This window comes from Paralichthys olivaceus, chromosome 17 (genome assembly GCF_024713975.1).
Source record: "Paralichthys olivaceus isolate ysfri-2021 chromosome 17, ASM2471397v2, whole genome shotgun sequence".
NCBI classification, from domain to species: domain Eukaryota; kingdom Metazoa; phylum Chordata; class Actinopteri; order Pleuronectiformes; family Paralichthyidae; genus Paralichthys; species Paralichthys olivaceus.
In genome coordinates, this window is record NC_091109.1 from 9,116,209 (window position 1) to 9,132,858 (window position 16,650).

The window sequence follows — 16,650 nt, forward strand, 5'->3', positions numbered from 1 at the left end:
GGCTTATCCGTTGGATCCAGAGACACTGATTGTTTCTGCGATGGCCTCAACTGTTCTCATGTTTTTTTTTTTTCTTGCCGTTGCTGTGATTTTCCTCAGAAAGAACTGGAAGCAGTCAAAGGTCAGTCCTTTTGGGAAAACAAGGCAAACGGTTTCACTATCACAAGCAGGGGACTTGGGAGGATTCTGTAGCCCAGTCATGTCTTTGGGGGATTCTGGGGCAATGAGATTGCTACTAAAGCCATTTAGAGCTTTATCAGCACCAGCCAATCACTGTGGCCAATGTGGAGGACCATCCATCACAGCAAAGAGAGCAGGGCCAGGATGCCTCTGTCACTAGATAATGCCGTGTGAGGAGAAAGAGGAGGGGGTGGCATCTCCAGAGGACAGAGAATGTCCTCCACTGTCCTTAAAGGACCTGTCATTTTTCACTCTGATGAAGTCCTTTACTGTTGGCATGTCTTGTATGGTGCAGCCGACAAAGGAGTAAAGAAATATGTCCATAACAAGCAACAAAAATACACAACCTCAAACCCTTTCATGGAGTGTAGAGGTAGCAGCCTAACGCCAGCAACACCAACAAGGCCTGAGCACCTAGAGACAGAGAGCTGTGTCCACCATCACTACCCAGGTTGAACCAATTCACAACACTCATGTCAGTGCAAACTCTCCCTTCCCTATGAGCAGACAACCGCTCAACACCACCACATAGCTACTTGTTCATCAATTTGAATTTGAGACTGGGACAGTGGCTGATGCGCCCCTCCTTCAATTGGTCACTTTGAACACTTCAGCCCCCGCTGATATACTAACCTCCTATTTTTTTGGAGCAACTGCAAACATTGTAACAAGTTGGAGAACCACCTGGACAAAAACAAATTAACAAGGAGTTGCGAAAAACTCTTTTTTCCATGGCCCTTTTCCAGACAGCAGCAGGAGCTGTCTTTACGCTGGAGGACAGACCTGGCAGCGGGACGGGAGTTTACGGCCCACCACTACCAGAAAGAGTCGAGTCCTGATAAAAAGAAATCTACCTCAGAGATCAGACTGATGAAATTTCAACAGAAAAGGAGGCTCTGCAGCAGCCAATCTGAGTGCAGGGGATGTTTTGTCTGAGTCCAACGCTGATACATCAGGTCTATTACATTGCCTAACAGCCAGGGTACACTTTTTATTATTGGCAATAACATCTGCCCCATATAGTACGAGAAAAGATAAAAAAAATAAATAAAAAAACAAGCCACCCTCAATAAAAGTGTCTATCAGATATCTGTTCTCTCTGATGGGTGTGCAAAGAAACCACAGAGTGTAATCTTCAGCACCGAGGCCTCTGACACCAGAGAGGAAGATAACATTCACTCCGCTGAAGAATATAAGAGATCAGTCCTCCTGATGGGAGCAGACATCAGAATAAACACTGTGACCAGACACGAACACATGATGACAAACAACATCAAACCCCCACATGAGAATATGCCTTCTCTGTCAACAGTAGCATTTTATTATCGCTATTATTAGTTTGTCAGAATAAAATGTAAATAACTTAAAAATCAGAACTAAGGTCTGTGTTGATATAAAAGCTCTGTGAATTACAACTCAACCATATCAGTTTAGTTTAGTTTACTTTAAATCTCACAACATAAATACATTAAATGTTTTGAAATGTTCAAATATGTTAGAGTTGTGGAAGAAACCAGTAATGGCTTATGTTCTAAAAACTCTTGGTCCAGAGCTCAGCACCAGGGGGCGTAATGCTAGTGTTTCAAATGAAAAAATATGAACCTTAATTCATTTCACTGATTGTGTTCAGAGGCAGATGGCGTGTGAACCCTGCAGCCTCACTGTGAGGACAGGATTTCCAAACTTCACTGGCTGTGAATGTTCATCAGTTTATACTTACGCTGCTTTCAGACGTTTTACCCAAATTTTCCAGATGGGCTGTAAGTGAGAACGCAAACGTCTGAGTCAGTTGCTTACCGACATTTTCCAGAACTTTTCCTACCAGCCCCACAGTAAAATGTAAGAATGCATTGGGAAAATGTCTGAGGCAAAACATACCTAGCATGCAATGGACACGAAACCAGAGAAATTGTGATATCTCAGAATGAAAAAGAGACAAAACCGACATAGATGTCAGAATTTATTCATTTGTCCTGCCTCCTGCATCTTCTTCCCAGATGCGACCCCTTGCCTGAATGTTCCGAACATTTTCTTGTCAACACGTCTGACTCTCATGTTACGTTCTGTAAAAGTCCAAGTCTGGAGAGTGACCAGACCCAATGTTTGGACATATTCCTGGAGTTCATGTCTGAAAATGGCTGGGCTGAGTAACTAAAGTAATTTAATGTGTTATGTAATGAAGTACTAGGTCTTTTAAGGAATATAATAATATATATATTATATATATATAATAAAGTACTTTATTGCATAATTTGCTGCTATCAAAGCTACAGGAAATATTTAAAGAAGAGATGATGTCTGCTGTGTACTGGTTAATTAGCTTTTTCATTTTCCTCTTTGATGAGATTATGCTTTGGGAAGTGTTTTGTTAGCTTGAATCAACAGCTGGTTTCAGCCTGGTCACCCCACTAAACATGCGTCGTAAATTGTAAAAGAAGAAAATGAAAACTGGAATGTTCGGTTCCTGAGAAGGACACCACGAGACACGATGCTGTGAGAACCACCACAGTCGTCGTGTTATTTTCCTGACACTGATTGACGTCTAAGTAACGCGGGCCTGGCATCGCATACTGCCGCAAGAGAAAAGTTGTAGATTCACGTGACCGCGCTGTCACATTTAGATTCAGATTTCACCAACTTTGGGTCTCATTTCACTTGTCCTGAGGATTTCTATTTCTTCCTCTCGTTAGGTGACCGAGCCGAGCACCACTCTGTAATTTTCTGTGCCCCGGGGAACTTGGTCTCTCTCATGTTTCACCACCAGACTGGAGGCACTCCACTGGCAATTGCTGAGTGAGGAGTTCATGCACTCGCAACAAATGTCACCGTCGCCTCCTTTGGCCTTTTGCTCAGCACTTAAATGACTTGCTAGCTTAGAAAAAGGAAATGAAAAGCAGTGTGTCTTGCTTGACAATGAAAGCTGTGCAGGGTGCTGGTGCACCTTACCCGTCCTGAAAGACCCTCTACCTTAGCTGACCCTCGGAGCGGAATGGGAATCATTTAGTAGCGCTCCACATGATGACTCATTCCTCCTCTGCCAGAGCCAGATGAGAAGGGAACTTCCCTCCTTTCCTCCTTCAGCGACTCCTGTCTCTCCAGTCCTCTCTCACTGTTGATGTTCCCACAGCATGATGGGCGTCCGTGTGATATTTGTGTCCTGCTTCTCTTTCCACCTCCCGGCACACTGTCAGACATGTTTAAATTAAAAAAAGAGACCTAGAGAAAATCTTAAGGGAAGGGGGGGGGGGGGGGGTTGTAATCTAGAGGGATATTGCATTTCCACCACTGTACGGCTGCAGGAGGCCCTCATCACTGGACTGGCCTCAGTGCTAATACGCTGCTTCCCAGCACCTGTTTCATATTGGAGAGTGACGCTGTGTGTTGTTCACTCCATCAGAGCTGTGGCATGGACGTTATAGTTACCTGCTCCATGTCCTTGGCCGGCACAGCACCTATACACACATCTTCTCGTATGCATATGCTGCTGCCTTACAAGCAGTTCTCCACGGCACACAGGTCGAGCAAGGACAGCCGATGATTTGACGCCCATACCATCTATAAAGGCAGATTCTACTCTGTGAAGACACGCAGCAGATTCAGCTTGCACACAGGCCACATTAACAGAGATGAGGTGGGATGGTTAAATCGTTTGCCCACAAGACACATATGAGTCCCACCCAGAAGTCTGGCAACACATCTTTGGATGGTTGCAGTCTCTGTAAAACACTTGCGTACCTGTGGTCCTTTAGGCCTCTGGTTTCTTGGAAAATTTGGGGAAGACCAGAGCTAAGAGGCAAAACAGAGCATTTGGAAAGATGCATGCCTTTGTATAGGGGTCATAAATAAAGGGTAGTTCTGTTTTTTTTTCGGTTGTTCGGTTCTTATGTTTGTTCTTGTGCTTATTGATCCTATTTGTATTAAAGGCGGAGGGTAGAAGAACACAAACATTTGAATTGAATGGCAAGGAGAAGGAAGGCTCCTGAAACTAAATGAAATTCATCCATCACTCCTTTTATTATGTAAACCTGTGCTTTTCCTACTGAGACATGTCGAATATTCACAGTGGAAAAACAAACCTATGTAACACGTGGTCATTAACAACCTGACCATTGAAATTGTATGGATTTTTTTAGCTGAGTCAACATCTCCCTGTGGTCACTCTGCTTCATGTAGGTCCAGAGTTAAATGTTCTTATTGGAATGTATTACTTTGTCACTCATTGAAATATGCTCTCATGCACCTTTATGATCGCCTGATTAGCATAAACACCTGTGATGGCCCAAAGAATCTGAGCAGTAGTTATTGGAGAATAGAGCCACAGTATCAAGATCCTGCCTATACATCAGCCCGACCTATCGTGGGTCAATGACATTTTATTTTTGTACCATCACATAACTAATTAAAACAACTTGAAGACACATCAGAATAATAAGATCTACCTAGAATGACATAAAACATCTTTCGGAAAAATATTTGTAACATGTTATTTGACTTTTTGGTTTGGTTCATGTCGCCCCTGCTAACATAGAGGAGGCAGAGTTTATGAAATGTGCTGTAGCCAGCCACCAGGGGGTTATCCAGATGTTTTGGCTTCACTTTTGGGAGCTGTTATATCATTGATTGGTCTGTATGTGTGGTTGAATACAGGACTTATCTTCTTTTCTTGTAGATGGTAGTTTGGTTTGTTCTTGAAAGTGATGACTTACATACAAGGTGATTTTTAATACTGTTGTATGCTTTACCCATAATGTAGAAGGTGAATGCATGAGTGCATGCAAAAGAATTCAATCACTTTCACTTCTCAAAAGTGTTCAATAATATTCTGTTGACTTGTTTGTTTCGTGTTTCATCTCAGTTTGATCATTTGTGTCACAATGTTCTCAGATCTCAGCAGTTACTTGACTGAGTCATCATCATAATCATTCAAAACAATGACCAAACAAAACAAACACACTCGGTGGGGAATATATTTTTAAATGTTATATATAATCCTGTGAGGACCAGAGCTCTAAACCACAGTGCAGTAACCAGGCTATAGGAGCCCAGCTTCTAGACCACGAGTCATTGTGTGACTTACTGCATATTGATCACAGCTTCTAGTTGAGTGGACAATCACAGACACAAAGCCAGAGCAGGCTGGCTATTACATTTCCATATCCACTCTAACATGATGGCGCCTATTGATTGTGCTCATGCCTTCGGCTGCTAATAAATAATCTGTTGCTTTAGCTGCTGCAGTTTTTTTCCCAGAGCTTCTCTTACATATGGATCCACGATGCTGTTTCAATCCCCCATTTGCTCTGAGTGGGACCACCTGCCATTACATTTTAATAAAGATGAAATATATGATGTATAAAGATGTAGGATCTTGGATGGTGGTGTCCAGGCAAATAGATGGATAATTATAATGGATGCTTTTAAGAATAGCAGAGCCATTAGCTCGGGCAGGGACACACTAAGGAAATGAATTGCTGCTGTAATTGTGTGTCCTCTGAGTTTGTGTGTATGTGTGTGACAGAGAAACAGACAGAGATCTTACTTTGCCTTGACAGCAGTCAGTCTGGCAGCTCTCCATCTGTTGAATATCTTTTTCTTGTTTTACGCAGCTGACAGCTCCTCTTTCACTCAGAGTTGTGACAAACGACTTTACACGCCGAGCTGCTCTCTTGGTCGTTGTACTTTTGTGTAGATGTCGAATCCATTTTGAAGATCTACTCAGTCATAGTGATCCCAGCACTGATGCATTTCCACGAACAAAAAACCAAAACCTTGCAGAAATTCATTGATAAAGTGGTTTTGATGTTATTTGTGTTGAAATGATGAATTGATGTAGGCACACTTTTTTTCTCTCAATCTTTAACTTGTGCCAGTGGTTGAAATATCTTAGTGACTGACATAAATCCAAATATTAACCAATTATTGTTTCAGTTATTTTAGGTAGTAGTTACCACGGCTCCATCCCCCCAATCACAGAAAAGAATGTGTCTCAAAATACTTTTAATAACCGTAGTAATCGAACTTCTTCTAGCGCCACCTTAATGTCCAAATTAAAACATTTTGACTTTGGTTTATGGCTTAATACCTAATGACATTCACACAAATGGTGGTAACATTGACTTGCTGAATATTAGCACCTGAGTATTGTTATTATGCTGAAATTAGCATTTAGCTGTAACAGTTTTGTCTAAACCTCACAGAGCTGCACACCTGCAGCACATGACTGTAAGGACTGTTCTGGTTGGTATGTCAGAATGCCAAAATGTTGTTGTTTTATTATTATCATACATTGTCTCATGTGTGAAAATGTGCTGCCATAGTAGATGTGGTTAATTGTTTAGGTTTTTCAATTTATAGGTCAATATTTAATTATTCAATTTGTGTATTTCTAAAATTAAGAACACCAAAAAAAATTCCAGTACAGCTACTCTTTAATTTATTTCTTTTCTGTGCTTCAGCAATTACACAGTGATTTCCTAAATTTTTTGAAAATTCATCTTTGACCTGAGAAAACTGCAGTGCTGACACAATAATCACCAGGAGTCTGATATTCTGGGGCTTTCAACCACATCTCACACATCCTGTGTTTTTTAATGAACAAATGGAGCTTCTCACTCAGATGACAACTCCTGAATCAGGTTTATTCACTGATGACTGTGACCCATGGTTAACCACTCACTAAAATCCAGTTAGGATGCAACGGTGAGGGAGAGAAGGAAAGGAAGCAGTGATTTTTCTCTTGGTATCTGACTAACATCCTGATGCCTGACTGTTTGGAAAGAGGAAATGGAAGTGGAAAAAGACACAAAGAGAAGGAGAGGTGAATCATTAAGACACATGAAAACAAATCACACAGAAAATCAGCGTTAAGTGCAGACAAAGAAGATTCTTTGCTGGTGTCATGTCTTTTGTCAGAAAACATCCCTGAGGTTTCGCTAGGATCACACACCCAGAGCCTGTGTACCTCTGGACATTGACAGTGAGCACCGTGTCTGGACACCCGTCCCATGCTGTCCCTGAAAAGACACATCGTCCGCTGTGGTCTGGACAGGTGCTGGGTCCCAGCAGGAGTGCGGTGGGGGCAGGCAATGTATGCAATTCCTGTCTGGCAAGCAGTCAGGCTCTCACGGGAAAGAGGCACAGGAAGTGTGTGTGTGTGTGTGTGTGTGTGTGTGTGTGTGTGTGTGTGTGTGTGTGTGTGTGTGTGTGTGTGTGTGTGTTGGGACTCTTGCCTCTCTGAAAGTGAAAATCTGGTGAGGCAGCAGGTGTAGATGGAAAAAACTGCAATGCTCTTGGATGTGATATAAGGTCAGCAGTACTGTATAGGCACACAAACACACACACACACACATGCCATGAATGCCTTTGAGCAGGTCTGTGGTAAAAGTCAAGTGTTGCATTTGAGCCACACACTGCACCTCCTTCTGCATGAAATGGATTCAGCTCACATACATATTTCAATCAAAACATTCTACAACAATAAACTCTGTTTGTCTCTCCGCTGACATTTCTCCAAACAGTGTAATCTTCTTCTCCAGAAAACCTGCTCATCAGTCAGAGATACAGGCAGTCACATTCATTTCAGCACGTTGAATCCAGGGGGTTACAAGGTTGTAAAGTTCTCTAAATCTCTGCGACTGTAAAAGGCAGCTTATGGCATCAGCTACCTGCCACATGGACAATAGAATTTAAACGACCTGTAAGTAATACAGGCAGCAGTATCTGCCTCCCCTTGGTGTCTGGTTGATTTCAAGTTCTCAGGGCTTCTGATGTTCAGTCTGACCATGACAGTGTGTTTGTAAGGGAGAGGGAAGCAAAGAGTGTCGTGCTCCTGGATTCTGTTTCAAAGGAGATGGCATTCTGCCTCATCTCCCTACAAATGACCTTAAGCTTAAATTTATACTGTAGAGCTGTGTGTGGGCTGGGCAGAGAGAGTTTTCCAACATCTCTGGGTTTTCTCTGGGGGCTCTGGTGTCCTCTCACAGTCCAAAGACATGCAAGTCAGGTGAAATGCAGGTTTAAGTGTGAATAATTGTCCAGCTGTGGTGCTGGACCTGTGATCGTCTGGAGACCTGTGCTTTGTGCTTGATAGGCTGGATTGTATAGTATACATGTCTTTTATAAAAAAAAAAGTAAATGTGTTCTCTGTGATCTTGAATTAATTTGATATCTGTTGCATTTAAATCTGCACCAGGCCTCAGTGTCTCCTTCACAGTCCTGGAGGTGCATACATTAAACTATAGTCTGTGTTGTGGCTCCACCATCTCACTTTGGACTGAAACGATCCTCCGGGGCAGTGGACTAAGTGGAAGATGAAGCGTAGGTGCAGGGTGAAGGAGGAGTACAGAGGATCAGACCTGCTGTCAGTAAAGTAGATCAAGTCGATGCCAAGCGTCACAGGAGCAGGAGGGTCTGTTAAACCTGCTGGCAGTGTTGTGGAGCAGACTCAATAAGAGCTCTGTGGCTGTTCATCACAGGTCAGGTCTTCGGACAGTGTAGCACCAAAGTGGGTTTCAAACAAAGGCATAAAGATGTAACTGGAGTGTCAACTATCACCTTTAATTCCAGCGGTTTTAAAAATAAATCACTTGAATTGTTTAGGAATTGCAGGCGTTTTTATAAATATCCCCCTTTGTTTTCAGAAACTCTACAGTAACTGGACAAATAATCAGGATTATTTTTAACACTGGGATAAAAATACACTCCCTGATAATGACCGCCTGTAGTCGAGAGCCCATGGACAAATGCCAGACTGAGGCTTGTTTGTGGGATTTTCTGTTTTGAAAAGCTGCTCGGTTTGGTCGAGGTCAGCAGACCAGCTTGGTCACTGGGGAATATTCTCTTTGTTTGCTTTTTAGAAGCTCTTGGGTTGCTCTTGCCGTGTTTTTTGGGTCATTATCCATCCGCACTTTAAAGCAAAGTCCTGTCAGTTTTCTTGCATTTGGCTGAATCTCAGCAGATCATTTACAATGGCCCTGTACACTTCAGAATTCATCTTGCATTCACATCATCAGTTGACACCAGTGATCCAGTGTCTGTGCCATAACACTGGCTCCATCATGTTTGACAGATGAAGTGGTAGCTTTGGATCATTACCCATTTGTTTTCCTTCTCCAGACTTCTCCTCCCATCGTGCTGGTACACGTTCATCTTGGTTTCATCTCTCCACAGCTGGACAGTATATTTTCTGGCCAGTGGTTTGCACTTTGTGGTAAACCCTCTCAGTCATAAAGGCTTCCCTTGATTCTAGACTTTGACCATCTAAAGGTTTTTTCTGGCCACAACTGCCATGGAACTGAGAGTCAATTGTCAAATTACTTCTGAGCATGTGAGAATGGAAGGAGTGAGAATAATTGTGATATGTTCAAACATTAGTTAGGATTATTTCCCTCATGAGACCCCGAACTTGGGGCTAGAGCCTATTCCAGCTATCATTAGGTGAGAGGCAGGGTACACCCAGGTCCCTAGCATAACAAAGGGGCAAAAAAAAACAATTCACACTCACTTTATCCACAAGACAAAACCCACACAGAAACGGGTAGAAGTCCACACAGAAAGACCCCGATCACAGGTCATGTGGAGGCAATTTCAAACTGTGTTTAACCACCTCCAGATAAACCATTTGATCACTTATTTTATTGAGATAACACCAAGTGAGGGAAAGAAACATTGTCTTGTCATTGTGGAAATGTTTTCTAAGTGGATTGAAGCGTTTTCCTTCTTAAAACAAGATGCAGCTGCAGTTGCAAAAGCCTATATTTTTTTTTACAATCACTGTAATCTGAAGTCATCGTTACTTAAAATTGGTTACTGTTGTCTTCTCTCTCCCGCTTCAAATCGATGCTACGTGCTGTGACCAAGGTTTCACCTGATAAAAAGCCTTTGAACAAACGCAGTAGTTGACAGGGAGCGACGTGTTCTTGTTCCACGTTTTTGAAGCTGTAGTTGATGGTTACCACGGGTGACAGTCCAAAAGAAACCACCATTTTAGTCGTGAAGTAACACAACCAGTGGTCTCTTGTGCTCTGTGTGCTTTTCATTTGTGCTACTGGTGTCTACACGCACGTCTACAGAGCCAGCGTTGTGTCTTATTGGAAAATATATTATGTATTATTATACATAATGTATTATAAAGAAATACATTTGTCCCTTGTCAGGTAGTTTATGTCAGAATTGTTTTTCAGCACAGTCGCACATGTGAGCACATGAAATATTCAGTATGTGAAAGTAGCACTCAAGTGTTATTTACGCATTTGCCCACTTGAGGTGCACATGCTGCACCACAATAAAAACAAAACAGCATTTTATCAGTCTGCAAGCAGCGGCTGGAGGCACAATATGTATCCTCAAGCTGAGGTCAACTTCCTGTTGTTACTTGCTTTATCACATAAAAGGCTTTTTACAGCACCACTCAATACACTGTTTCACGCACATGCACTCTCACAGGCTACAGTATGAGGCTGTGCTATATTCCTCACAGATAAAACACACACACGCACACAGAGAGAGACCTGACAGATTACAGTTGGCATCCGTAGCCTAGATATGAAGATAGTTGGTGCTGCAGCTCTTATCCAGAGGAAGTGGAGCTCAGCAGCCCGGAGCCAGAATGCAGCTGGAGCTCGGAGAGGAAGAGGGAGGATATTATCATCGTCTCCATCTGTGGAGGGTAGCACAAGACAAAATGAGAGAAGCACCTTTCATTAACCCTCACCTTCCTCCGCTTGTTCTCACGTGTGCATGTGTGCATTTGTGTTTACTTGGTGATAAAACGCTGGTAGAGGGTGTGGGAAGTTACTGAGAGTGAGATGTGTGTGAACTCTGCTCTCAGACATAGAGACACTTGAGATTTACTTGTTACGCTGTCTACCTCCATGATTTTCAGCTCATATGGTTGTAATTACTACTGTAATTTCAACTCTGTTGGTGGGGCTTTTTCTTCCTGTTTAGTGTTGGTGACCATTAAATTTAGCTTTAAGCCATGAATTGAATCCATTCCCAACAATGTAGCACTTGCAATGTTGGAAACTCCTTCACACATTTACAGCAATGTCTAATTATCTTCAGCCAACATTTCCTGGCTCAAACGTGAATCTACATCATTTGAACCAACCTGATAAACCAACTAACCTGTTTTGGAAAAAAATACCAGAACCTGAAAGGACTCATACAACCAGCAGTGTAAGTGATGTCAATGTTATGTTAATCCTCCATAGACTGAAAATGATATTCCACCACGGTTTCATTTCAAGATCAGCGACAGGTGTCACGCGCTACACATTGGTGTGATTCTTTAAGAGTAGCGTGACTCACACGCAGGAGATGCACCTGAGACGCGTGTCTCTCGCAGGCAGTGTAGCCCCTCTTTATATACAGTCTATGGTAACCCCTCTAATCTGACAACATGGGTGACGAATTGCAAAGCACACATCCAGTGTGGCCCGTGCGTCAGTATGGCTGCTTTCTACTGGTTTAGCAGTGAGAGAGGTTTAGTGCTGCTGCTTTTTCACAGGGCTTTAATCTCTTATACACATCAGGGATGTTGCACACTGTTGACGATGAATGTTGTTATTATTGCTGTCATATTGTAAGATAGTTGTAAACTTATATTTATGTCGTCTGCTTCTTCTATATCCTGAGTGTGATTGCGGCTGTACTGTCCACAGCTCCCCACACAATATGTGCTCCAGTCTAATTCAGGAAGCGTTGACCCAGACACTAATACATTTCAGCAACAGTTGACCTTTGTCAGGATGACAGTGTTTTGATAAGGAGACCTGTAGCTTAATGCCGGATGACAGCCTGGTCATGTAAGATGTGATTGCTGCCACAGGGTGTGTCAGAACCTGGTTGAAAAAACAGAAGAAAGAAACTGGGTTGTTAACATTCATGGGAAATGATCATGGTGTTAAAGGCTGAGGCCATGTGTCATCTGTCACACTGGCCTTTCTCTTTATCCCTCTGATGGATGGATAGATTGATGGATGGATGGAGTTTCCTTTCGCCTGTGTCCACTTTTGTCATAAGTGACACAAAAACACATTCACTTGATTATGACTATGATTATCGTTGCAGATCAGATGAGAAATAGTTTTTCAATCAGATCATGAACACAAACAGCTAATAAATGACAAAATAATGCAGTTATACTATTGTTTGATCTGGAGAGATATATCAAGAAACAAATGAGGGTGATTAAAAGTTACATTAGATTTATTTTGAATAAGATAAGAGACTTTGACGATGAGGACCCTTTTACACTTTGGTTTATTTGGACCTTCTGATTTTTCAGTTTAGTTTGAACCAAACAAGTGTGAAAGGTGCCTCTCACCAAGGATCAAATTAAGTATGTTTCAGATCCTCTGCAGTGTGAACAGTTGAAAAGTTCAGACTTTTGGACCAATTGCAGGAAGTCGAGACATCATTAAACAGAAGAAGAAGACAAGAAAGCGGAACCGGCTTACAGGATTTCTTGCAGTCTCCCATTATATAATGTTTGAATGATGAGGAAGTTCATTTGGAGTGTTCGGACAAGGGTTGAGTACTGCGGCTGATGTTGGTGATGCTGGTAGCGTAATGATATTACATCAATATAATGATATGAACCGTCAAACGGACGTCAGACACATGCCTGTCTACAAACCAATCAATGTCAAGTATAGGTAGATGCAGCCCACGTATGTGATGATGACAGGACTTATCTATGTCATACAAAAGTCTTTATTCCAATCTCTAAATAGCAATGTGAAGCCAAAACTGACCAGAATGTAAACACAGTGAACCTTGGTTTTGACCATGGTCTGGACTTTCAGGTGTGAAAACACCCGTAGAAGAAGATCATGTCTGAATAAATAGCTTCCTGGTGGATTTGGCATCATGAAGCAGAGAACTGTTATGTATTAGCATATCCCTGCTCTTCAACCACCTGTCCGTCCCACCTTCTGTTCAGTGGGCGGCCCAAAGCACCTGAGCTGCTGGCCCTCCCCTGCCGCCCTGCCACCCCTCTGTTGTGAATGTGAGCTTTAATGGGCAGCCTAAATCACAGACCTGTCACTTTGTGCCTTCATTCAGATTAATGTGCACTCCAATGGTCCAGGCATTAAGCCCCACAGGGCCTCTCAATGACACACCTCAGTGCTCTGTGGCTCAGCACTCATAACACAAACTCACACACACACACACACACACACAAGAAAAAGCCAATACAGCAGTGCACTGCAACCTTGGGAAGAGAAGAGATGCTATGGAAAGAGTGAAACAATGGGAATCAAATGCATCTGTGGATGTATCCAATAACAACACAGCCATGTCCTCACTCGTTACCTCATCTCACCCTCCTTCAGTCAGCAGCCGATACACACACGACATGTAGAACATCTTATCTTGATTCATAACATCAGTTTTCATTCAACAGTCCAGCAGATTTTAAGTGAATTAGTGATGTGAGACAAAAGTTGTGACAAATAAGAGGATGATTTGCAAAACTACGAACAAAGAAATGCATGTGGTGTTTATTAGTCAAACACAGTGGATGGACACTTGTATATTCAAACATTTTCCTACATTAAAAACTGTTTTTGGAAACATTTATGGAAAATGTTCATGAAATGTGTCTGCTCTGTTTATCCTGAACAATTTAATTATGTGTTGTTGACACCCAGAGTCTCAAAATTCCCATTCATTGTCCAAACACGTCTAACCCAAAAGATTTAGCTGTGACAATGAATTAGTGGCTCTTACTATTTTCTTGGGACAACTTCTGTAGTAAAAACAGATGTTGTTGTGTCTATTAGTCACACTGGTGTCGATTCTTCTTTGTTTTTACTCCTGGAGTGATTCTCAGTGGCACTGGGGTGATTCTATTGAAAATACTGTAGTTTCATCATCTGTTAGAAAGAAGCTGAAGGGGACATATGAAAGGATGTTCTGCCCCCATTTGGTAGGAGGGAGAAGTGCAACTCTCAACATTAAGGGCTGTGACCTGATATAGCACCAATGCTCACTGCCCAGAAAATATTCAATCTTTTTATTTGAGTAATCCAAAACACAACGTATTACACATAGGCTGAGCATTGTCAGAAAGAAACCTATGTAAGATAGTTCTATCTATAGTATTTATTTATTTTTTAAAGGAAGAATATACATGAATCGATGTTGAAATAATTGTAGGCACTGATTATTGTTGATGTGAGGTTCTGAAAGAAAACACAGGATTGACTAAATGCGACGTTTCTGCCATATTTTCTGTAGATGAAGCCAGACTTGATTAGGAGGAAGTAAAACCCAATCTTTTCAACTAGCCAAGCATTTCTGTATTAGATGAGGATTTTGTTGTTTTATTTGTTGTGTTGGTTTGTATAGAGCCAGTGATTTTAAGGCTGTAGACTGTATTATATCTTGTTTGCCAAGACATTAGGTGATTTGAAAAAAAGCCTCTGATTTATTATTTAAGAAAGGTTTGACACTTAATGCTTGTTGAGACCTGTTGTCTTTGTCCTGAATTGAGACTGTCTCAGACTTCATCTGTGTTGTGGCTTTTATAGAAAAACAAACAAAATGTATTTGACACGACCAGTTTCAAACAATATAGATAAGGCCAGAATGTGCCCTGTTGTAACCTCTTCTGCATTTTTTTCATGATTGAAAATGACTGTATCTTAAGCATGTGATGTAAAATTTCCCAGATGCAAAAAGCTAAGCTAATAATTTATGTATATGTTGAACAGGACCTGGGCCCAGTACAGAGCCCTGTGGGACACCTGTGGATTGACACGGAGGGATATGATCCATGAGCCATGATCATTGATTGTGACAAGGTAAGAATGAGAGGTTGGTAAATTTGAAATTCAAAAGTTTATGCATGTTAGGATTAAAAGCCCATTAATCAGATAAACCAAAGCAAAATTATTCAGTCAGCTACAGTCAAGCTCACCCTCTAGGCCTTTTCTCTATACCATCATGTTGCCTCGGGTCATTCACTTTTAGAAGCAGTAGATGTGGGCACAGGACTTGTCTCTAATATTTCAAACACTGGGTTAAGTGCTCTCTTTTCAAGGACAAGAAATAGTCCTTCAAGCAGCCTTTTCTCAGAACAAATCATTTCCGTCCTCCTCTCCACTGAAGAGAGACCCCTTACACAGTACCGAAGTGGTGCTTGATTTTTTTATGGCATTGTTAAAGGTGTAATCATAGTGTCATTTGCCACTGTGAACTGGCCTCCCTTGGTTAGACCTTGTTATAATTTCCAGACCCCTGGTTGAGAGCAAATCTGTATTGCACCAATTAGAGTGGTGAGTCATATGTTAGCGGCCGCAGGAGAATTCAGCCTCTTCCACTTAGAGCTATAAATTCATATCTGGCTGTTACACCATCAAGGTCTATTGTCGCTGTGCTGGTGACTGACAGGTGGTAGTCATCTGTGTGTGTGAGGGACACGGTGAAAGGTCTGAGTTTTTAATTCAGTGTTCACCCTTAAACACTTTCTTTTATTCTGCTTTCTGTGACTAATGTGTAATATGAGAGTAACACACTGAAACTTCTTCAACAAAGCAAGTACGCTTAAGTGTCTCTGCACTTTTCCATCGGTGCACAGTGAGTAAACAACAAAAAGACCAATGTTTCCCCCCTTTGAATATCCATCCAGCTCTATTGGAGTAATGTCAGGGACTCGGCCTGACCCCCAAGGCTTAATTAGATTAATGGAAGAGGAGCAGAGCATCTAATGACCTATCTCTCTGCATCACTGGATGGCGGAAAGATGGGGAACCTGAAAAAGTGCATCAACTCTCACCAGTTCCTCCTCCACTAGCCCTCCCCTCAGCCCCAGACAAGTCAATGATCCTTTAAAACGCTTCAAGATACATTACATGAAGCCCACGGCTGCAGTCGAGCCCCATCTGCATCACTGCAGCATTTCACCACTCGGTCTCCAGTGTGACAAGAGGAGTGGAACAGTGAGGATATGGGATGGGCAATAGAGGCGTAATCAGATTCCAAATGACTCGAGAGAGTCGGGCAAATGTCTCACGGAGATAAGAGATAAACAGAAACAGGAAAATATGCAAAGATAATGAAAACGACAGCAAAGAGAGATTTGTGAGCAGAAATGGCCAAATGTACAGTTTCTCTCTGTATCAGCTGTATCAGTCTATTTCATGTTGCTGAGTCCACATACAATGAGTCATTGCTCAACTATCTGGCAGCCTCATAGGTTTAACAAAGTACATTATCTGACCTAACGAGTAATGAAAAACTAACAAAAAAACTATTTTACCAGAGGAAGAAACACATAGAAACCTCAAAGAGTCACAAGTGCTGGATCCCTCTCCCAGGATGGACCGAAGTGCAATAGATGTCCCGTATGAGAACTTCACACTTTGATAGTGCTGATGCCAGAACTGTAATACTCTAAGGTGTAGTTTCTTTAATGGCCACTAGATGCTAGTACCAAGAAAACTACCTGTGCTGAAGGAA